Below are 23,708 nucleotides of genomic sequence, written 5' to 3'. Positions count from 1 at the left end.
GACTATGGCCCAGTGCACACCGAGCAGTTTTTGGAGCGATCCGCCGGCCGCATCCGCCTATAAAAATGCTTGTCTAATGTATTGCAATGGGATGGTGCACACCGGCGGTTTGCGGTTTTTGCCAAGCCGCAAACGCGCCTCCTGCTGCGCGTTTGCGGTTTTCAGAAGCGTTTCGTCCTCAATGTAAAGTATAGGAAAAACGCAAACCGCTCTGAAAAACGCTACTTCAGAGCGGTTTGCCAGGCATTTTTGTTACAGTAGCTGTTCAGTAACAGCTTTTACTGTAACAATATGTGTAATCTGCTACACAAAAACGCACCCAAAACCGCTAGGTATGTTTAGAAAACCTCTCTAAACATACCTAGAATCGCTCTGAAATCAGCTCCCAAAACCGCTAGCGTATTGCGGATCGGCTAGCGGTTTTGGTGTGCACTGGGCCTATGGCCTGGGGCACACCAGAGGAGTTTTTCTGAGCGTTTTGAGTTTTTAAATCTGCTGCTAATGTTATCCTATGTGTCTGCGCACACTGGAGCAATGAGGTTTTGTAAAAAAAACCCATAGCATTACATTGGGAAGAGCTTTTAGAGGTTTCAAAAGCTCTTCCCAATGTAATGCTATGAGGTTTTTTACAAAACCTCCTTGCTCCAGTGTGCACAGACACATAGGATAACATTAGCAGCAGATTTAAAAACTCAAAACGCTCAGAAAAACTCCTCTGGTGTGCCCCAGGCCTAACAGCAGAAACAAAATTTATAAGTTGGTTCAAATCTGTCGATAAAATATTGAACAAGGGTACACATTCCTTAAATTGGTATGAAATTGATGATATTTAATGTCCTAAAGCGGACCTGAACTCAGAACTCCCTCTCTTCTCTAAAAGATATGCAACAGCATAATAATCTTAAAAAAAATTCTTTGTTACAGCTGATACAAATCCTGTAATAAAACAGCAGTGTTTCTACTTCCTGCTTTTATGGAAGAAGACATTGTTAACATCCTGTGCTTTCAAATTAGCTTATCTGCCATGACAGTCAGATGTCATAGGGAGAGATCAAATTACAACTTGTGATTAGACACAGATGAGGGGGAATTAGACAGGCTAAACTGTCTCAGTACATACAGGGTACATTTCTTTATGTTTTCCATCTGTCCTGTGCAAGAGTTCAGGTTCACGCTAATTCTTTTTCAGCCTAGACAAACTACATCCATTCTGCTTGTAGCTAACTCTTGAACTAAGAATTTAGCATGCCTCTGTGCCAGGTAGTGTCTCATGCTAGGTACACACCATACATTTTTCTGTTAGATTTACCTGCCAGATCGATTATTCGATTTTCCGATCATGTTTTTATTTTTTTTTGATCGATTTTCGTTCAGTTCTATGAAAATCGATTAAAAAAAGGTTGAAAAAAACATTAAAAATGATCGGATAATCCAAAAATCGATCTAAATCCACATCGGACAAGTTGGAAAAAATCGATTTGGCAGGTAGATCTAACAGAAAATTGTATGGTGTGCACCTGGCATAAGATATGTGAGGACTGAGTAAACAAAGGGTCTTTTCTATTTGTCATAAATCAGCTAACATCTTCTCAAGACCCTATTTGAATGTCTTGTTTCAATTAAGGCATTGTAATAACATGTATTTATGTCCCCCCCCCCCCCCCCAAAAAAAAAAAGTGTATCCCCTTTTGATGTTGCATGTTTATAGCCAGGTTCTTAAACTTGTCAGCATACAGGATTCAAGTCTGATGAAGGCACAATAGCTGAAAGCTTACTCTTATATTTTTAAGGTAGCTAATAAATGGTATCATCCTGATTCAAAACTTCTTGATGATATGACTTGTGATCAGGATCCAGGAGACCACCCGGTGGTGAAAGAGGGGAGATGGAAGAGATGGAAAATACTCTTCCATCACCCCTCTTCCACCACTGTAACACTGACATAGTCTCCTGGATCCCGAGAATATGTTATATCATGAGACTGGAACCGAGAAAACATGATGGGGTTTAATCATCGCCATGGCGGTAGAAGGAAAAGCCAATTCACCCTCCCGGACAGGTAACTATAAAAGCTCCCTGCTGCCCACTCTGCATACCCTGCCTAGCCTGCCAGGATGGGGAGGGACACTTCCCCAGTGGCAAGAAAAATTCAGCCCTGCAGCCAAATAAATGTTTACTTTATTTGGCTGCAAAAAGGTTAAACAATGCAAATTTACTGGCTGTTCTGCTGAAGCTCTGCCTCTAATACTTTTAGCCATATACCCTGAACAAGCATGCAGATCAGATGTTTCACTTAAAGTGCACCAGAAAACAAAAGATTTGATACTTACCTGGGGCTTCCTCCTGCCCCATAAACACGTCTGAGTCCCCCACTGTCCTCCTGCGGTCTGGCGTTCAGCTGCAATCAGCCCCAGTAACTTGCTCAGTCATGTCCAGTCTGGGTCTTCTGCGCATGCACGGACCTCCCACATATTGATAGGTCTTGCGGTGTCTTCAGTCTCTGTTGACCCTCCTACGAAGGAAGAGGTGTTACCCAGTAGTGGAGTCTAAGTGACTACGGGTCTTCACCTACACCCCCTTGAGGGGAGTGCAGGACTTCGCTGCCTAGTGCCCACCAGGTCACTACTGGGATTACCTCAGCAAATGGTTAGGAGAACAGGGACACTAATTGTGGAGTAGACTTGGTCAGACGGTATCCAAGATCCTGGGCAGGCGGCGTTCTACAGAGGTCGGGGTCACAGGCCAAAGGTCGGGGCAGGCGGCGATCAACAGTAGTCCAGAAACAAAGCCGAGGGTCAGGGCAGGCGGAGATAAGCAGAAGTCAGGGTCACAAGCCAGGAGTCACAACAGGAAATCCAATCAGAAGTCTCACGAGCAGGAACAGTTCACCGAACAAAGTGCCAGAAGTGAACAAAGAAGAGCCAACGAACCCCCACACGTGCGCACACCGGAACACGCAGGAGAATGCCGCGGACGCCCGCCATGCTAAGTGTGATACATATGTGCAGTAGACCCGAACTGATGCGACTGAACAAGTTACCGTGGCTCATTGCAGCTGAACGCCAAACCAGAGGATGGCGTGGGACGTATTTATGGGGTGGGAGGAAGCCGCGGATAAGTATTAAATCTTTCTTTTTTTTAAATTTCTGGTTTACTTTAAGTTTGACTACATTTTCCGCATGCTTGTTTCACTGTGTCATTCAGACACTACCCGATGCATGGAAGATCAGCAGGACGCCAGACAACTGGTATTGTTTAAAAGGAAATACTGTAAATATGGCATCCTCCATGTCCCTGTCACTTTAGTTGTTCTTCAAGGATATACAGTAAACAACATGGTTTTTGGCAGTGTTTTTAATGTTGGTTTTCAGACCACTGTTGTCACTAGAAAGCAGCAAGTATAGTACACAACAGCATAATATAGTCCCAGTGAATGCTTGTTCATGCCTCAAACCAGTCATCTTTGTGCTTGAATAATGAAGTTCAATCATACCGAGGGCATAAAAAATTAATGCCTTGCATTTGACACTGTGCTTTTAACATTTGAAATATCATTCAGTCACTTGAAATCAATGAGCTCTGAATAATGCATTAAAGGAAAGCCTAAAATGAGCCTTTTATTTATACCAGAGGGGCAGAACATATGATCTGAGGGATATTAACTGAATCTCACAATGATTAGGTGAAAATTGCACTGATTGCGCAATATCCCTGAACTGCAGAATTTTAAGAAACGGTTTAAAAACACGGTAACCAAATGTCATGTGTCACTATGGATCACAGATCAGGGCCGTCATGCTGCTCTTTTGGCTGCCTTTGTTTCTGAGTCACAAGCCTGGAAGCAGCATGCAGAGGAAGCAGCCAGGACTCCTGATCTGCATACTCACTCGGGCTCAGTGCTTCTGGACTGGAAGCAAAGGAAGGGTCACAGCAAGGCAAGAAGAACTCTGCAGATGGGAATGGCATCCACTATATTCAGTAGACCAGGGCTTTTCAACCTTTTCACTAATTGTACCACTTTTATTGCCTGAAATTTTTCAAGTACCACCAGTGTGCCTGCACAGTAGATGGACGCGATCGGGCTTGGCTGCTTCTGCTGGAGCCTGAACGGAGAGCAGCTGCTGTGCATGCGCACACACCGACGGGGGGAACTTTGGGGCTCCCAGCGCTGGATCCCCCTCTACTGAGGAGGAAGGGGGAAACCTCTTTAGGATACAAAGGCCTCCCCTTCCCTGAGGTAAGTAACCACCGGGGCACTTTTTTCTTACAGGTACACTTTAAGAAAAAAGGGCATATGGGATAATAGTAGGAGGCATTGGTGGGGGAAAAGACTACAATTAGATTGCTAGCCTACAGATTGTCAGTATTGGCAAAATGGAGGTAGATTGCCAATAAAGGTAGCCTTACAAGTTCTCCCCCCCCCCCACTTAATTATAGGTAGCCTGGCCCCACCACCTAGCTGAGAGCTAGGCAGTGAGTCACACCTCAGATCATTGGTAAGCCAGACGCAGGGAAGAGACAGCAAGGCAAGCGGTGCACGGTGACGGTATACTTCAAATACAGGAAGTGAGCAATGATGTCACTTTCTGTATCTGCGCCATCACTGTGCACCGGTCGCCTGGCTGTCTCTTCCCCACTGAGGTCAGAAGTATGCCGCAGAGTAGCACAGCAAGGAGTGAGGGAAGGGGGAGCCAAACTTTGTGGAGGCAGGACAGGACCAGGACAAGTGGCATGCGGGCAATAAAGTGGCATGCAAATCTGGTGTGTACCACCTGGCCAACAGCAAAGTACCACCGGTGGTACCCGTCCCACAGGTGCAAAGCCCTGGTCTAGAGAGATTAGCCTTTCTAATTAGGCCTTATCAACAAGTAAACAGCAAGTGTAAATTAGGGCTGTCAGGTATGCCACTCTGTGCCATAGTTTGGGCTAATATTTAAACACAGGAGGTTTTGTGCTCCTAGTACACCAGAAAGAAAACACTGCAGGGTTTTTGTAAGGTTTCAGTTGTAACAAAGAAATGTTTTTCTTTAAAGTTATTATGCTGTTGCTTATCTCCTTAGAGCAGAGCAGAAGCTGGGAGTTTAGGTCTGCTTTAAAATCTGACAGGACCAACAGGTTTTGGACTAGTCCATCTCCTCACGATGGAGTCTCAGGGTTTCCTTTGTTTTCAAAAGCATTTGCTAAACGCCATTGTTAAATCTAACTGCCAAAATAGTGTGCAAGCGAGTAGGGAGGCTGGCTGGTATCTTATTATTTTGGCAGTTAGGGTTAGCAACTGCCATTTAGGAAATTCTTTTAAAAACAAAGAAAACCCTGAGAATCCCCAATGACGAGGTAGACTAGTCCAAAACATGTTGGTTCTGAAAGATTTGACTGCTTACTTTTTCACTATAGTGTTCCTTTAAAAATGGTAGTTTGATAACAACAGTGAAGGTCAGGATGCACTGCTGCATTGCTGAGCTTATTTCAGTAATGTGTCTGACTCTCATGTGCTATGCTGCAGTGTGTTCTGACAATAAACTGCTGCATGCATGTCTGTGCCAACACACTGCTGTCTCATTTCAATTAATACTGCAACGCAGAGCACCACACGTGCCATACATTTTTGTAAAGAGAAGTAAGTGGTTTGCACTCCAAAAAATTGGTACAGAAAGATCTGTAAATTCATCCTGCAATTAATATAATCCAGCGTTTCAAAGCAACAAAGTACCTCTTTATCAAGAAAAAACAGTGCATGATCATCTGAAAAACAACTCTGCAACAATAAATCACCACAATGCATAATATATAAATATATTTGAAGTAAACCAAGAAAAAGAGAGTCACCATCGTGGAAGAACATGAGTACCAAACACTGTAGAGAATGTGTGGACAAGTTTCAAAGGTGGCTAAAAGTGCTGCTAGCCAGGAAAGAGAACCACTATGACAGTTGAAGCCAATAAATGGGTCATTAGACTTGGGAGCAAGATAGGAAGATAAAAAGCCAACATAGGGCTGGAACCCACAAGAGCGGTTTATTTTTGAGCATTTTGGCAGCGCTACGATACGCTAGCGTTTTGCCAAAACGCTCAGCTGATGTTAATGGATGGGGCAACTTCCACAGGAGCGTTTGCGTTTCCCAGAAACGCAAATGCAGGACCTGCAGCATTTTGGGAGCGTTAGCGCTTCAATGTAAAGTATTGAAACGCTAGCAGAAACGCTCAGCAAAACCTAAACTGAGCGGTTTTGCTAGCGTTTTGCGGTTCAGCACACTGTAACAAAATTAAAAATAATTCACAGGACCAATCAGGATAAAAACGCGAAACGCAAAACGCTACACTACCGCTGAGCAAAAAAATACACTGTTGCAAAACGCGACCGAAAACGCGCATGAATCCGCTTGCAAACCGCTCAGACAAAACACTAGCGGTTGCGTTTTGCGTTTGCGGATTTCAGTGGGTTCCAGGCCATAGGCTTTTTCTTCCCCTCCCTCTTCAGAGTTATGCATATCTGACACCTGTGACTGTTTCATCTGGTTATGGACTTTGTAGATATTGCCAGTTTTAAATTGTGCAAATCATGATGCAAATCTAGCCCCAAAACATAAAATCTGGTGGCAAATCAACATTCAACACTGAGGACCTCAAGGCTTGTGTTTGCAAAATAAATAAAATAGGAAAGGAAGAAGGAAACAGTTGGAAAAGGATCGTTAAAAAATGGAAGTTGAAAAATGACAGTTGAAAAGAACAGTTGAAATGTGGCAGTAGGAAAATGACAGTTGAAAAATGGAAGATTGAAAAAAACAGTTGAAATTTGGCAGTTGGAAAATTACAGCTGGAAATGGCAGTTGGAAAATTACAGTTTAAAAACAGTTGAAATTTGACAGTTAGAAAATGGCAGTTGAAAAATGACAGTTAAAAACAGCAGTTGGAAATTGGCAGTTGAAAAATGGCAGTTGAAATGTGACAGTTGAAAAATGACAGTTGAAAAATGGCAGTTGGAAAATTACAGTTAACATTTGGCAGTTGGAGAATGACAGTTAAAAACAACAGTTGAAATGTGGCAGTTGGAAAATGACAGTTGAAAAATGGCAGTTGAAAAATGGCAGTTGGAAAAGGACAGTTGGAAAATAGCAGTTGGAAAATGACAGTTGGAAAATGGCAGTTGGAAAATGACAGTTGGAAAATGGCAGTTGGAAAATGACAGTTGACAGGCCATTTTCCAACTGCCATTTTCCAACTGTAATTTTTCAACTGCCATTTCCAACTGCCATTTCCCAACTGTCATTTTCCAACTGCCATTTTTCAACTGTCATTTTCCAACTGCCATTTTCCAACTGTCATTTTCCAACTGCCATATTTCAACTGCCATTTCCAACTGTCATTTTTCAATTGCCATTTCCAACTGTCATTTTCCAACTGCCATTTTCCAACTGTCATTTTCCAACTGCCATTTTTCAACTATAATTTTTGAACTGTCAAATTTCAACTGTAATTTTTCAACTGCCATTTTCTGTCTTTTTTCAACTTTCATTTTCCAACTGTCAAATTTCATCTGTTTTAAGGACCACTACTGTGAAAAAAGTGAGCTGTTAAAGGAGAATTGAAGTGAGGGGGATATGGAGGCTGCCATATTTATTTCCTTTTAAGCAATGCCAGTTACCTGGCTATCATGCTGATCCTCTGCCTCTAATTCTTTTAGCCACAGCCCCTGAACAAGCACATGCAGATCTGGTGTTTCTGACATTATTGTTATAGTTTAAAAGGAAACAAATATGGCAGCCACCGTATTCTTCTCACATCAGTTGCCCTTTAACCCCCTTGGCGGTATGAAAAATACCGCCAGGGGGCAGCGCAGCAGTTTTTTTTTAATTATTTTTTTTTTAAATCATGTAGCGAGCCGAGGGCTCGCTACATGATAGCCGCTGCTCAGCGGCATCCCCCCAGCCCCGCCGATCGCCTCCGGCGATAGGCGATCAGGAAATCCCATTCAAAGAACGGGATTTCCTGGAGGGCTTCCCCCGTCGCCATGGCGACGGGGCGGAATGACCGTCGGGACGTCATTGGGAGACCCGATCCACCCCTCGGCGCTGCCTGGCACTGATTGGCCAGGCAGCGCTCGGGGTCTGGGGGGGGGGCCGCGCGCCGCACCGGATAGCGGCGATCGGGCGCGCGGCGGCGGCGATCGGGGTGCTGGCGCAGCTAGCAAAGTGCTAGCTGCGTCCAGCAAAAAAAAAATTAAGTAAATCGGCCCAGCAGGGCCTGAGCGGCACCCTCCGGCGGCTTACCCCGTGTCACACACGGGGTTACCGCTAAGGAGGTTAAAGAAGACCTAAACTCAAGCACTGCAGTCAAGGAAAACAAATATAGTTTCTGAGAACGTGTGTGGTGTGTGTGTGACTAGAGCAGGGCTTTTCAACCTGTTCACTAATTCTACCACTTTTATCACCTAAAAAGCACAACCACTGTGCCTGCACAGTAGATTGGACGTGATTGGGCTTGGCTGCTGGAGCTTAAATGGAGAGCAGCTACTGCGCATGCACACACACTAACAAGGAGAGCTTTGGGGCTCCCAGCAGTGGATCCCATCTACTGAGGAGGAAGGGAGAAACCTTTTTAGGATACAAAGGCCTCCCCCTCCCTGAGGTAATTACCTCCCCCCCCGGGCACTTTTTTCTTACAGGTACACTTACAGGTACACTTGAAGAAAAGAGGGCATATTGGAGATTGCCAATATAGGTAGCCTTGCAAGTTCCTTCCCCCCACCCTCGCTCAATTAAAGGTAGCCTAGTCCAACCACCAGAGAGCTGAGAGCTAGGCAGTGACTCACCACAAAGCTCGGCGCCCCTCTTGCTCACTCCTTGCTGTGCTGCCCTGCGATATATATATATATATATATATATATATATATATATATATATAGTTTACACCTCAGATCATCGGTAAGCCAGCCACAGTGTAGAGACAGCCAGGCAAACAGTGCACAGTGACGGTATACTTCAAATACAGGAAGTGAGCAGTGATGTCACTTTCTGTATCTGCGCAATCACTGTGCCCCGGTCACCTGACTGTCTCTTCCCCACTGATCTGAGGTGTGAAGTATGCCGCAGAGCAGCACAATGAGGAGCGAGGGAGGGGGGAGCCAAACTTTGTGGAGGCAGGACAGGACCAGGACAAGTGGCATGAGGGCAAAAAAGTGGCAGGCAAACCTGGTGTGTACCACCTGGCCAACAGCAAAGTACCACCGGTGGTAAGCGTACCACAGGTTTAAAAGCCTTGCAGTAGACAACACATTTCCTGTACTGCCCAGCTCCAGGCATAGATGTAAACATACCATCCAAAAAATGACTTCTGCCTCTAAAATTAAAAAACCCTATCTAGTTCATTGCACATCTGTACTTAATGCAACATTGCACATCTGTACTTAATGCAACATTGCACATCTGTACTTAATGCAACATTGCACATCTGTACTTAATGCAACATTGCACATCTGTACTTTTTTCAATAGATATATTTAAATTATCTGTCTTGCTCGCTCTTAGAGTGAACCTAAGATGGTTAACTAGCCCGTATTTATACTTACTCGGGGCTTCCTCCAGCCCCATGAGCACTGTGGCTTCCCTCATTGTTCTCTTCAGTCCCTCCATTCTCCCACAATAACGCCCGATAATCCAGGCAATCGCGGGCTTCTGCGTGTGTGCGGCTTAGCCCCGCTCGCATCCCTCGTCGCGCTTCTGACCCCTGAAGTGTTTCGGCATCTGCACAGTAGTATTGCACAGGTGCAGAACTCTTCAGGTGACGGGAGCATGGCGGGTGAGCTGTGCAGAAGCCAATGAGCCGCACATGCGCAGCAGCCAACAACTGGCGGCGACTGACCGGACTACCAGGAGTTGTAGTGCCAGGACGGCAGGGGCTGAAGAGGATGGTGAGGGAAGCCACGGTGCTCATGGGGCTGGAGGAAGCCCCAGGTAAGTATGAATATGGGCCAGTGTACCATCTCAGGTACACCTTAGGACCTGTTTTCATTACATGCGGGGCGATGCGGCTACATAGCCGCATCGCACCGCAGGTGTCCTGAACCCAGTGCACAGCAATGGAACAGATCTGCAATGCTGCAGATTTTCGCTCAGCCGCATCCGCCCGCCATACACTTCCGCATTTTCTGATGCGAAAGAGATGCAAACAGCAGCAGAAGTGATGCGATAGGTGAGTATTGCTGGTGGTTGAAAAGGCATTTTACAACAAGGTGTGAAAATATTACCTAGGAGAAAACTCAGGAGAAAAAGTGAATTGCATATGGGCCATGGTGCGTTGCTATTTTCCAAGGACAGTCGCACTACACCATTTCCCCTTGCACATTTCCCTGCGGTAGACTGTGCCAATGGGGAAAGATGCATAGCTCCACCCTCCTCTTGGTGACGTGCTCCCTGCAGGACAGGAAGTATGTCACTCAAGTTTCATCACTCTTTGCCTGCATACTGCAGTCACAATTGTGCTTTCTCTAGAGTTGCTCAAATCCGAATTCGGGAGATACCCAGATAGTTCTATCCGGATATCTCCCAGTAAACCTGGGTGCGGGGTCAATCTTACCTGTATGATGTCTTCTTCGATCCGTCCCTGGTGCCTCCCACGATACGTTCCATGCGCCGGTAACGGGACTACAAACACTTCCTCCTTCCGGGTTGAAGGAGGAAGTGTTTGTAGTCACGTGACCGGCGCATGGAACGCATTGTGGGAGGCGCCAAGGACGGAGCGAAGAAGATGTCATACAGGTAAGATTGACCCCCCCCACCCAGCCCGCACAGGTTTACTGGGAGATATCCAGATAGAACTATCCGGGTATCTCCCAAATTCAGATTTGAGCAACTCTGGCTTTCACACATACTGTGTTGCCATAGACGCACTGCAGAGTTTACGGTGGCCTTGCGTCAATTTAGCTACTTCCATCGCATTGCATCTCCATAGTGTGTAAGTCCTTTTACATTGCACTTGCGACGAGCTGCGGCAGGGGAGAGTACCGTGATGCGATAAACCGCGGTAAGTGTGAAAGGGGCCTAGTGTGTGTAGTATGAAGCGCTTATACTTACCTGTCTATCAGTATAGATGTTTTTTCTTTTGTTCTTTATATGAAAAAGAACAGGGCAGTACAGAATCCTTATGGGGGTGGTACTCACATTTAAAGGGGAACTGAAGAGAGAGGTATATGGAGGCTGTCCTGTTTATTTCCTTTTAATCAATACCAGTTACCTGGCGGCCCTGCTGGTCTATTTCTCTGCAGTAGTATCTGATTAAAACCAGAAACAAGCATGCAGCTAGTCTTGTCAGATCAGACTTATAAGTCTGAACCACTGAAACACCTGATCTGCTGCATGCTTGTTCAGGGGCTATGGCTAATAGTATTAGAGGCAGAGGATCAGCAGGGCTGCCAGGCAACTGGTATTGTCTAAAAGGAAATAAACATGACAGCCTCCATATACCTCTCTCTTCAGTTCCCCTTTAAAAAAGGGGGCACCAGAATTATGTAGCCTTTGTATCCCTCATCAACTGACCAGACAGAAGTAATAGACAGTCTTTGTGCTCCCCTCCCTCCAAAAAATAGTGAAAGGTATACATAAACGTGCTCTGTGGCGGTATAAGCAGGGAAGGGGAACAGTTTGTTTAAATTATTACAAGTATTCAAAGCACACATATTATTATTATTATTATTATTGATTTATAAAGTGCAAACATATTCTATGGCGCTGTACAAAATAAGAAACGAACATGGGGTACATAATACAGACAATGTGTACACCAATATACAAAATACATAATTGGTGACAAATTACAAAAATGATACAAAATACAGAATACAAGCTACAGAATTGGTAATGACAGTGATGAAAGTAAAATGATGAATAACATGTATAATGATTTCCAGGACACAAAAGGGGAGAGAGCCCTGCCCTTGCGAGCTTACAATCTAAAGGAATGTGTGTGTGTGTGTGTGTGTGTGGGGGGGGGGGGGGGGGGCGGTACAAGAGGTGGGGTAGTATGCAACAAACATATAGAGGCAATAATCAACAAAGAAAAAGAGTACCTCGCACTCAAAGTACATCTGCTGGGGTAGGCTAAATACCTGCTGGTTGAGCTTCCACTACTGTGCCTCCACGTTTATAGAACATCAATTTCATTCCACATCAAAAGAAAAGCATCCGTGGGTACCAGATAATGAAGCTTCAATTTATTCCAGGGGCAATACACATTGAAGATACAGATGTTGTCACGATCGCTTCTGCAGCGTGTACTGCTGGCTGCAGTGGTATTGCAACCCAAGCAGTTCTGATGTCATTTCATGCATTTGCTTGCATAGTTTGGTTTGCACTCAGACTAGTTGCTGATTCCATCTGCAGTGGCTCTGCAGTTCTGGCCAGCTCAGGACTTAATGATTACCATTCACCTGTGTGGGAATCTGCATGTCTGCTCCCATTGGATGACCTCAGTATAAAGATCTGCTTCCTACAGGGCTCCTCGGGCTATCATAGTTTCAGATCAGTCTGTTACTCTGTTCTGGCCCCCCTCGCTCCTAGATCTCGTGTGGACTGCACTGACTCCTGCAAAGGGGTCAGTGAGTCCTTCTAAGTCCTGTTCTGTTTATTCAGTATTTGTTACTTGCTAGTCTTGCATCATATATCGGTTCATCGCCAATATATACGCATACTCGTGTGTTTGTTATTTTCCTTGTATTCGTGTTACGTTAATACATCAGTGTCGCTGATATATACGTACACAAACTGTTTATATCCTGTGTTCAGTCAGTCAGCTTTCAGCACATTTTGGTAGGTTGCGCTTATCGTGATCACCCGTGCTTAGCTAGTCAGTCCTGTTCGTGTTGCCTTGCGTGGATTGCGCTCGCTTCTGCGTAGAAGTAGCGAATCCTTCCTAGTCCTGCTCCAGTTCTTAGTTAGTGTTCCTTGCTTATGTCATATATCGGTTTATCGCCGATATATACATATGTCAGTTAGTCGTTTGTAGTTCATTGATAGCTGTAATCGTAATACGCTAGGAAATCTTACCTATTGTATATTTGTGTGTACTACATCTGCCTTCTTTGACTCTATTTCCCGACTATTCTGTCCTGTCTTTGTGAGGCACGCCACCGCTGCAACCGCTTTGACTGCCTCATTCAAGTCTGTCTTGTTATGGACGCTTGCTGTCACTTAAGCAGTGACTAGTTAAGCAAGCGTTCATTCTGTTACCTGTCCTGATCCTCTGAGTTCTGGTTTATGCGCTCAGCGCTACCTTGCGCTGAGCCACTATAGTGGAAGGATTGTTTGTGGCTGTTCGGATCTACGCCTGCTCTGTGCGCCACTTCTCCTGTTGGAGTTAGTCCTCTCCTCCACTAAACTGGGGATATCCTGGTTCCTTGCGCTAGCGTGTGTACCTCCTTCACGTCAGGATATACACCACGTGCTGACTGTGGAGAATATACCACCAAGCGTAACAGATGTAAGATTATTGATACATCACCATTCCGGGGTAGCTGACAGTTACAGAGGTGTTGATATTGTCGACAATCGTTTTGCACTCTGCAGCGCTTTATCATAGACGTAACTCCATGGCGGGGAGAAGCCGCTGTCATTACCACTGCTCGGCGCTAAAGAAGAGACGCCAGGCCGTCCTCCATTAGTCCGGGCCGCCCCCTCCTCCTCCCACATACACTAGGCGGATGCACTTCAAACTGGAGCGCATATTTACACTTCTGCCTTCACCCAGACTCTAGGTTTCCTGGCACACACATCGCGTGATCACACGCTTATGGTGCGTTACCTAGGCAACCCACCGTAATTACGGAAAAACTCGCTGTAGGCAAACACAAAAAGAAAGAAGCCTGCAGCGCTGGGACCTTTGTAGAGTCATGGGAGAATAATAGTAGTAGGCAAGGGGACGGGCAAGGCAAATCAGAGCACGGGCTATTCAACATTAGCATAGTCTGCATTAGGAAACATATCAAAGAGTAAATCCTACAATTCAATTTTAAAGTGGAGGAGAGCATTATATAGGTGATTATTTATATTTTTCCAAAAAAACACTTAGCTCATTGCGATCATTAAAACCAGAGGGGCCCATAGCATTAGTCCTAGAGATTAGTAGTGATTCTCTTTGTGAGAGCAATCTCTCTCTATCCCCCCCACGACATGGGGCTTTCACCATTTCTAAACCCACCATTTTCAAGACATCTGCATTTGCATCGTGGACCTCTCTAACATGATTAATTAGCCTCAATTCACCCACACCTTTTTTAATCGATCGGCGATGTTCCACCAATCTCTCCCAAACTGGACGGGTAGTTTTACCTATGTAGAAGAAGGAACAGGGACAGAAGATACCATAGACAACAAACGCTGTCCTGCACGTATTACATAAGAGGCGTATAACATATAGAGGCAGTGTGTTTTAGGATATCTAGTAGGAGTGCAAATTGGTCTTAGGACAAAGGGGAAGTGGCTAAGGTAGAGCATAAGCTTGTCGGAACAAGTGAGTTTTTATTGACCGTTTAAAGGTAACAAAGGTTGGCGAGTGACGGATGTGTTGTGGGCATTCCAGGAGGTTGGAGGGCAGTTGCAGTGGCCATATTGGATCAATCCTCTGCTGGCAGCTGACAGTTAGTGAGAGCAGAGTCACACTTGCTGCAGATAGGTAGGGAAAGCATTCGCTAGGCATGTGTTCTTGTTCCTTACTTGCTGGGAAAGCACTCTAAAACAGCCCTTTTGAGGGCTAGCACATCGGTCGCCTGTGTTTTGTGTGTGTGTGACACTCCACAGCCCACTGACACCCAGAGCTGTGCACACTACTGCTGTTGCCTCATTAAGTTGCTGGCACAGAACCACTCCAATGCATTATTATTTCACTGTATTCTGATAGTACTATTGGATCTTTCTGTGTGAAACATTCCACAGCCCACTGACACCCAGGGCTGTGCATAATGTGATTTTTGCCCATTGGGGTTTAAAACCCGACTTTGCGTTAACTCCATAATTTTTGGTGAGACTTTAGGCATGGATCCCCCTCTGGCATGCCACAGGCCAGGTGTTAGACCCCTTGAAACAACTTTTTGTTTGAGACTAAGCATCGGTAGTGGGTGGGTTCAATGTGAAAATATGTTTAGCTTTAGTAAAATATCAGTGTTTAATACTGATATATTACGATCGTTTTTACCTTTTAATAGTAGAATATCTGTAAATTTACCAATATTGGGTGTCCTGGGGGCGCAATGAAGTGCTCATGCAGGGGTTTAAGGAGGACCTCTGGTGTGCCTCTTAGGTCAACTGCATCCCCTATTGCGGTCCCATTGGTAGTAATGCATTTCTGAACATTTATTATCTATTTATTTATTTATTGTATTTATAAAGCGCCAACATATTACGCAGCGCTGGACATTAGTTAAGGTTACAGACAATATTTAGGGGTGACATACAGCAATAAGACAATACAGAAATACATGCAAACCAGATCACGCAGCACAGTATGAGTACCAGGTAATGCTTAGTCAGTCACTGGAGGGGAGCATGGAGATTAGGCAAGTCGAGTTCATTCAAACGTTCACTCAGATCCATAGGATGGGTGTACGGTAATGGAGGTACGTGAACAGGTAGGAGACAGAAGGAGGAGAACCCTGCCCGAAGGCTTACAATCTAGAGGGAGAGGTGGGGATCAGGGCCGGATTTACCATAAGGCACTGTAGGCACGTGCCTACAGGCGCCTGATGATAGGAGGGTGGCTCACTCTGTTTCTAAAGTGCCTTCCTCCTTCCTTCCCTATGCAACTTAATACTGAGGGTCCCTCTGGCTACCTAATACTAAGGGACATCTGTAGTCACCTGTGACAGCCAAGGGAAGCAAGGGAGAAGTGACAGCTGGGACATACAGCACATTTGCAGTGCAGTTCGTTGAGGGGCGAAGTCTAGGGTGCCAGGACATCCATGCCTATAGGCTCCCGTGATGTAAATCCGGGCCTGGTGGGGACACAAAAGGTAGGGGACCCGAGTTCAGCTGCGGGTTTAGAGCACTAGTGAGGGGGGGGGGGGGGGGTAGGCCAGAGTGAAAAGATGTGTTTTGAGGGCCTTCTTGAATATGTTGAAGGAGGGGGAAACACTAATGGAAGGAGGTAGGGAGTTTCATAATGTTGGAGCAGCTCTTGAGAAATCCTGGAAGTGTGCATGGGATTGGTTGATGCTGGGTGCAGTCAGCCGAAGTTCATTGGAGAACATGAACATGAACTTACTGCTGTTTATACTTGTAACTAACAGGGAATGCAGAAAAGAGCTCCTCTCTCTGCGTTCCTTTCAAATGTTTCCGTTATCTGGTAATCCCCTTTAAGAGCTCAAGAGCAATATCAGTAGCAGAAATAGGACCTGACAATCATGGTTTTCTGAGGCAGATGTGCAGGAGGGACGTGCAATGTTCATTCTACAATATGTTTTTGCCTCGAAGAAAAAAAAAATCTATTGTTATTTTGCTCCACAATGAACACATCTCCCTATTAAATACTGTTTTGTCTTTTGGCTGTTTTCCACAGCGCACTTCCTATCCCTTGCTGCTTCCCTTCATCTGCCGCGCTGCCTTTCTCTCAATGTGGAGGCAGTGATGCAATAGGCTGACATATGGCCCTGTTCTGCTTCCACTGGGCTTCCCTCTGGTGCATCATTAGCATGCTCTACTAGGCAGGTCTGCATCACTGTGCAGCATCACTGGAGGAGAGGAGATCCCAAATTCAGTACACAATGCTGTCTGAGCGAGATACAGCTGTGCACCAGGTAAGGACTGCATATTGTTTTATGTCAAGCTTTGTACCATTATTATTATTATTATCATCATGATCCTTATTCCTCACCTTTTGCTTATGCTGGATGGATTGATTTGATTACTCTCATCTTGTTACTGTTTGCTGAATGTAATTTCTTGCTCCCCATGGCTGCCTCTGTGTAATGAGAGACAAATCAGATATAGCACAACACTGCTGAAGGTGACGCGAAGGGCATTAGATTGTCACACCTTGCTAATGAGCCTCATCTGAAATGTCACACTGATTGGTGGTAATTGGTATGTGCGTTGCAGGAGGTTTAAAGGTGACCGTTTTGCTTACAGAGCTAACTGATTCTTCTGTTTTGACGCTGTAATACCTGATCACATAACTTCATGCTGTCAATCTGTGCACATTTGTCTCAATTAAATGTATTATTATATCTGCTGAATAACCAGAAGTTGTTTGTACTGAAATTCTATCAGACTATAATAACACTTTCATAAAAAAATGGCATAAACATAGATGGGTGGTGCACAGTTTGTTTTGCATTTGAATATTATTCAGATTATGTTTCCATTTCAATCTCCAGCCAGCTAAGGATTTATAAAAGCTCAAATAACACTTTACTAGAGCCTTAGCAACAGTACTTTTCTTATGCTGTTGGGAGTACAGTTGCTACAAGCCTGTCCAGAAATGTCCTCTGTGCTGTGGGAATAATTAGGTGTCCAATGCAAGAGTCTGAATTATTCCACTGACTGACTGCAACCTGTGCCACTCCCATCTACCAGTTCCTGTTAGGATACTTTTGTTTTGTGTCTATATAAAATATAATTGGTCAAGCTGAAAAAAAAAGTTCATTCTTAAACTTGCCAAGGAGATAATTTTAATATAGTATTCAGTGGCTCAGCTAAGAAGCTATGGGCCCCAGTGCAAGTTTTACATGGGTCTCCCAAGCACTCTACACACAACAATTGACAAGGACAACCACAGTGTCGGAGGTGCAAGAAGGGGATGGGGAGCAGTTTGTTAATGATTACTACTATTTAAAGCATATATTTAAAGAGGAACTCCAGTGAAAATAATGTAATAAAAAAGTGCTTCATTTTTACAATAATTATGTATACATGATTTAGTCAGTGTTTGCTCATTGTAAAATCTTTCCTCTCCCCGATTTACATTCTGATATTTATTACATGGTGACATTTTTAATGTGGGCAGGTTATGTAGCTGCTGCTAGCTGTTTTGGCTGTTGGAGACAGCTGTAAACAGCTAATTCCTGTCTGTGAACCTTGTTACATTGTAACAAACTGCCAAAAGTACAGCGGTCCCAGAGCTTCTTGTGGGAGGGGTTTTAGCACAAAATCAGTCATACAGCGCCCCCTGATGGTCTGTTTGTGAAAAGCAATATATTTCTCATGTAAAAGGGGGTATCAGCTACTGATTGGGATAAAGTTCAATTCTTGGTTGGAGTTTCTCTTTAAAGCGGAATATAACCCTGCATTTCAACTTTGCTCTAAAACATTATTTACAGCATATTATATGCAACCAGCATTTTTTTTAACTAGACCAGCATTGGAAGGGTTAAACACAGAGGTTTAAAGTTCCGTAGAGATATATAGAAGTTCAGATAGATACATTTTAACTAAATAGAATGTAACAAGTGATACATGTTACACACTCTTTGGCTGTCCTCCAGCTCCTTCTCAGTCAGAGAGAGTGAGTCGCATTCAACACTTAGATACATTTATGTAAACAAAATGTATCTATGTAAGCTTCGGCTGCGTCTGCAGAAATCTCCAGGAACTTTAAAGCTCTGTGTAACCCTTCCAATGCTGGTCTAGTAAAAAAAAAAAAATGCTGGTTGCATATAATATACTGTAAATAATGTTGAAATACAGGGTTATATTACGCCTTAAGTGATTATTACCAGTACAGGACCAGTAAGGAGCTAATACCGTGTTTGAGGGAGGGCCTCTCTTGCCCATGTGCCCTGGTGCGATCGCAACCTCTGCATCCCCTATTGCTATGCCACTTATAGTGGTATGGCATAGTAGTGGTGCATTTTACGGCTTGAGAATGGATTTGTTCTGATGTCTGAAACAGAAGCTTGTGCAGTAGTCTGTTGTTTCTACTACTTCTATGCACTTTATCCTGTATAATAAAACCCCTGTGTCCCTGCGTCACGCTGTCCATGTGTAGATGGGTCCGTGTTTTTTGCTACTGTGCATGTGCGCAGCACAGACCCGGACAGCAGTTGTGACTGGAGGACGGGGCAGTGAGCCGGGCGGACGAGCAGCAGGTGGGTGGCGGCGGTACCACTACCTAGAGCCCATTTTTAAACGGGCTTAGGTAGACTATTTGAGATATAATTTACTATCTTGTTAATCTATGGAGATACATTTTACTTGGCTGTATTAAAGATGAAAATCCTTTCACTCCTTGTGCTGGTTGCATCTGCTTACATTCAAAGCTGATGTACATGTCAACCAAAGCTGATGTACAGTGCATCTGACAGCTGCAGTTTCAATATGATAAAAAAAATGATATCACTTATGTGATCCTGCGCCCCCTTAGATAGATTTATGTGAAGACCTGAGACCCCTTAGTGATAGATATTTGTGTCCCTTTACAGGACTGCAGTGAACAGAGTGAATCAGTGTCACAACTAGGTGAGGTGCCAACATTTTGTGTCAAACAGCACATTTATATAGGAGGAGGGGGGAGGGGGGAGTCCTCAGAGGTGAACAAAGCTCCGGTTGGCCACATACATGACAACAAAAATGTTTGTAGCAAAAACATCATTTTCACTGCAAACCTAATTTTGGTTAAAAAAAGGATGATTTACATATCTCTACCATATCTCTTTCAGAAACTGCCCATTTTCCTAAACGATCAACCTGGTGATCTGATAAATGCAATTGGTTAGAAACGATCAATCTACTACTAATGGGTAGGGAACACATAACCAATCCAAATGTCAGGTATAGCAGTATTACCTCACCAGCGGAGAGTGCTGCGGCCACCGCTTCCGTGTCTGACATCGCCCCAGCGGCGGCCGCTTCCTCTCAGTCATCTTGCACAGCCCCTGGCAGGACAGGTCTCTCCTCTGCACATCAGATTAGGTCAGCACGATCGCGGGCGGGGCGGCAGGACCTTTATAATCTGAGGAGACGGGGCAGCTGACCTTGCAGTCAGCTGACAACAACCTGCCAATCACACGCTGCTGATTGGTCCAGCCCTCTGGGCGGGCGGTTTGAGTTTGCTTTCTGTATTTAAGCTGGGAGATGTCATTTGCTCATTGTCTGTTGTTGCGAATACTTCGTGTTAGCGCTCAGACCTTAGATCGTTCCGGTGTGCTTTGATCCGGGAGGAAACCGGGGATTTCACACAAGATAGGAATTGTTTGATAGCTATAATTATAACTTCATTACTGTGACATTTATTTGTATATGACTCTTTGCCTGCTCTGACCATTCTTTCTGTCTTGTGATTCTGTACTTCTGCCCATCTGATCTTGTTGCCGACTTTTGCCTGAACTCCACTTTGATTCTGCCTGCCGATTCTGTACCTTGTCTGCCCGTCTGTTGCCTACCTGATCTGTCCTACTATTCTCTCTCACCAGTGGGCCCTCGCCACTAGTGAGGTTACCGCTGTGGTTCTATCTGTAACCTTCATCGCCACTGGTGAGGTTACCGCTGAGGATCTATCAGAAAATTACTGTTTGCACCAATCACTACACTTTGTGCAATAAAGCTAGTGACTTTGTCGCGTCTTACACGCCATTTGCTTACTATTTCTGTATTATTGGTGATTATGCAGATCACCATATAATCAGATATAGTATCTGTATTATTGGTTTAATCGGAAACCTGTTATCCTGCTGACACTATTGTTACACCAAACTTATTGATGGAATTGGGTGGGGGACATTTTCCCTTCCTGTTATTGGACCCAATAGACTGGTTGATTGCTTGGGAAAGTGGACCATAAGTGGCCATCATTACAATTTGTAGAATATTGTGCCTCACGGACATTAGTTTGAAAACTGAACAAAAGTTAGAGTTTGCTACAGAGGCTTGGCAACTAAAACATGAAAAATATAATAAACCAGCGGGTAATGGGAATCCTAAGTATGTACCAAGAGGTCAGATTTCAGTTTACAGTGTATTTTCTCTTCAATGTAACTATACTTTCAAATTTTAATGTGTACATATCAAATATGTGTCCATCTAAATCTGAAGACTATTTAACTTATTGAAGAGGGTTAAATAACTGTCCTGTACGATGCTTCCATTGGGCGATTGTGATGAGCCAGTCTGAGCTGGTATTAACAGAATGGAATTCACCACCATAGTTCCGTCAGTGAGTTTAAACTTGGCAAAACTAACTACATTTAGAGTTTTAGAAAACTGTTTAACTGCTTGCTTAAAATCAAATTTATTCAGGAAAGTTACTATGTGTAGTATGTTAGCAGGCCACTAGATAGTGCTGTTTGGCTGCTGAAATATTTGCAGGTCACAGTCTTGGAGATGGTCACATGGCGGGGATGTCCCTGAATAGCAACAAACAGATATTGGTGTTATATAGCCAGCCTCAAGAGAGTTAAGGGGTGATAGATGTGGTATTTTATATGAGAAACTTGAAATGGAAGTCACTGCTGGCTTGCAACATCCGCATGTGTTACACCAGAGTTTAAAGCCTTAGAAAATGTCCCAGTGACTCGTGAGAAGAAGTATAAAATAAAAAGGGCTTCAAGTCTTAGTGGACATCATAGACATTAATGTTACCTATTTTGTCAGTAGTTAGGGAGCTGACAGCTGTAATGGAGCCAGAGTATCTCATAACCAAGGCAGATACTGGAGTGCAGGACTTGTCATCAGAGCCTCCCTTGTGGATTGCTGTGTCCACGGTTGAGAACTGGAGTGTAGGAACTATGGAGGGAATTTGTGGAGATGTGCAAGGGGTTCAACCATTTGAACACGAGAGTAGCCTAAATGCCATTTGATATTTATGGTACCATAATTGTTTGCTGTGGAACTGAAATGTAGAACTGTATTATTAATTGAAAATTTTGCTTTGCTTGAACCCTGGCCCTTAACGATGGTTTGTTAAATGTCGGTGATGGCCATGCATGTGATGAGGAACATGAAGCTAAATTGTTTGCACAAGCATTACTTGGTGTTGCATTATACTGTATATCCATGAAAAATGATGGGATAAGGGGGCCAGAAGAAGATGTAGAAGAATGCCTAAATAAAAAGCCTCCAACAAATGAGTGTGGAATAGAATCTTGGAAAAAAATCAGTAGTCCCACAGGTGGTGCTACATCTAACATATAAGGGCAATGGAGGCAACCATTTTGCATCCTTTAAATTAAAACTGCACTAGAAAAAACATACAGAAGTGTTTCCCGTTGTCTACAGAAATGTATGCAGAAAGGCTTCAAGGCAACAATCTCTGGCGACTATGCTAAAGGTCATATTTGCTCAGAACCTGACAAAGAGTAATACTCAAATATACTAACACAAATGAGAATGCTGACAGCATTGAACGTGAGTACAGCCATTGTGCTAAATGGGGGAAGGGTCTAATTTTGTAAATCTTTGTCCCTACAGTCTGTCATATTAAAATATATAGATGAGTTATTCTTTAAATATGGTGACCGAAAAGAAATGCACTCATATGTGTACATATTCCTTAGCTCATCTCTAAACCTGAAATAGACATTCTATTATATTAATTTTTAATTTGCACAAAAGCTCTGAAACATTCTGTAGCATGTTATAGGAGTAAAGCTCATTTTATGCAGCAGCATTGAGCAAATATGACACTTTGGACCAATACCGTTATTTCAATGTAAAGGCACAGATTCTAAGAAACAGAGCTGGGACAGGGTCCTCCAGCACCCAAGATGAGACACCAAAGTGCCTCCCCATCCCTCCCACCCCAGCCGTCACACACTGATTGCTATTAGAGTACGAGGTGCCCCAGGGCCCCCAACACCCCATCACCTCAATCTCTAGTTATCTGGCTTGCAGTTACATAGTTACATAGTTATTTTGGTTGAAAAAAGACATACGTCCATCGAGTTCAACCAGAGAACAAAGTACAACACCAGCCTGCTCCCTCACATATCCCTGTTGATCCAGAGGAAGGCGAAAAGACCGTTACAAGGCATGGTCCAATTAGCCCCAAAAAGGAAAAAAATTCCTTCCCGACTCCAGATGGCAATCAGATAACATCCCTGGATCAACATCATTGGGCATTACCTAGTAATTGTAGCCATGGATGTCTTTCAACGCAAGGAAAGCATCTAAGCCCCCTTTAAATGCAGGTATAGAGTTTGCCATAATGACTTCCTGTGGCAATGCATTCCACATCTTGATCACTCTTACTGTAAAGAACCTTTTCCTAAATAAATGGTTAAAACGTTTTTTCCTCCATGCGCAGATCATGTCCTCTAGTCCTCTGAGAAGGCCTAGGGATAAAAAGCTCATCCGCCAAGCTATTATATTGCCCTCTGATGTATTTATACATGTTAAATAGATCCCCTCTAAGGCGTCTTTTCTCTAGACTAAATAAACCCAGTTTATCTAACCTTTCTTGGTTAGTGAGACCTTCCATCCCACCTATCAATTTTGTTGCTCGTCTCTGCACCTGCTCTAAAATTGCAATATCTTTCCTGTAATGTGGTGCCCAGAACTGAATTCCATATTCCAGATGTGGCCTTACTAGAGAGTTAAACAGGGGCAATATTATGCTAGCATCCCGAGTTTTTATTTCCCTTTTAATGCCATGTACCACCTTTTATTATCTCTATTTGCGTCAAACACAATAGGGGAATGAAAGATGAGTGAGTCAGGCCTCTGCCTTGGCCCGGCACTGCAAAGAAATGAGGATTGACTGCTCCATTGACTTCAGTGCATTCGCCAAATGCATTGA

At 44.0% G+C, this 23,708-nt stretch overlaps 1 protein-coding gene across 1 annotated transcript in view; it reads left to right on the top strand.

The window, feature by feature from the left end:
- Nucleotides 1-16,675: 16,675 nt before the first annotated feature.
- The window catches only part of SV2B (synaptic vesicle glycoprotein 2B), a 171,158-nt gene continuing 164,125 nt past the window's right edge, over nucleotides 16,676-23,708 (top strand). Inside the window, exon 1 of the mRNA XM_068275157.1 lies at nucleotides 16,676-16,776. The gene's annotated coding sequence lies outside the window, so the exon portion shown is untranslated. The remainder of the gene's footprint in view (nucleotides 16,777-23,708) is intronic.

This window comes from Hyperolius riggenbachi, chromosome 3 (genome assembly GCF_040937935.1).
Source record: "Hyperolius riggenbachi isolate aHypRig1 chromosome 3, aHypRig1.pri, whole genome shotgun sequence".
NCBI lineage: Eukaryota > Metazoa > Chordata > Amphibia > Anura > Hyperoliidae > Hyperolius > Hyperolius riggenbachi.
The sequence above is the reverse complement of the archived record's forward strand: the minus strand, read 5'-3'. Positions and strand labels throughout refer to the sequence as shown.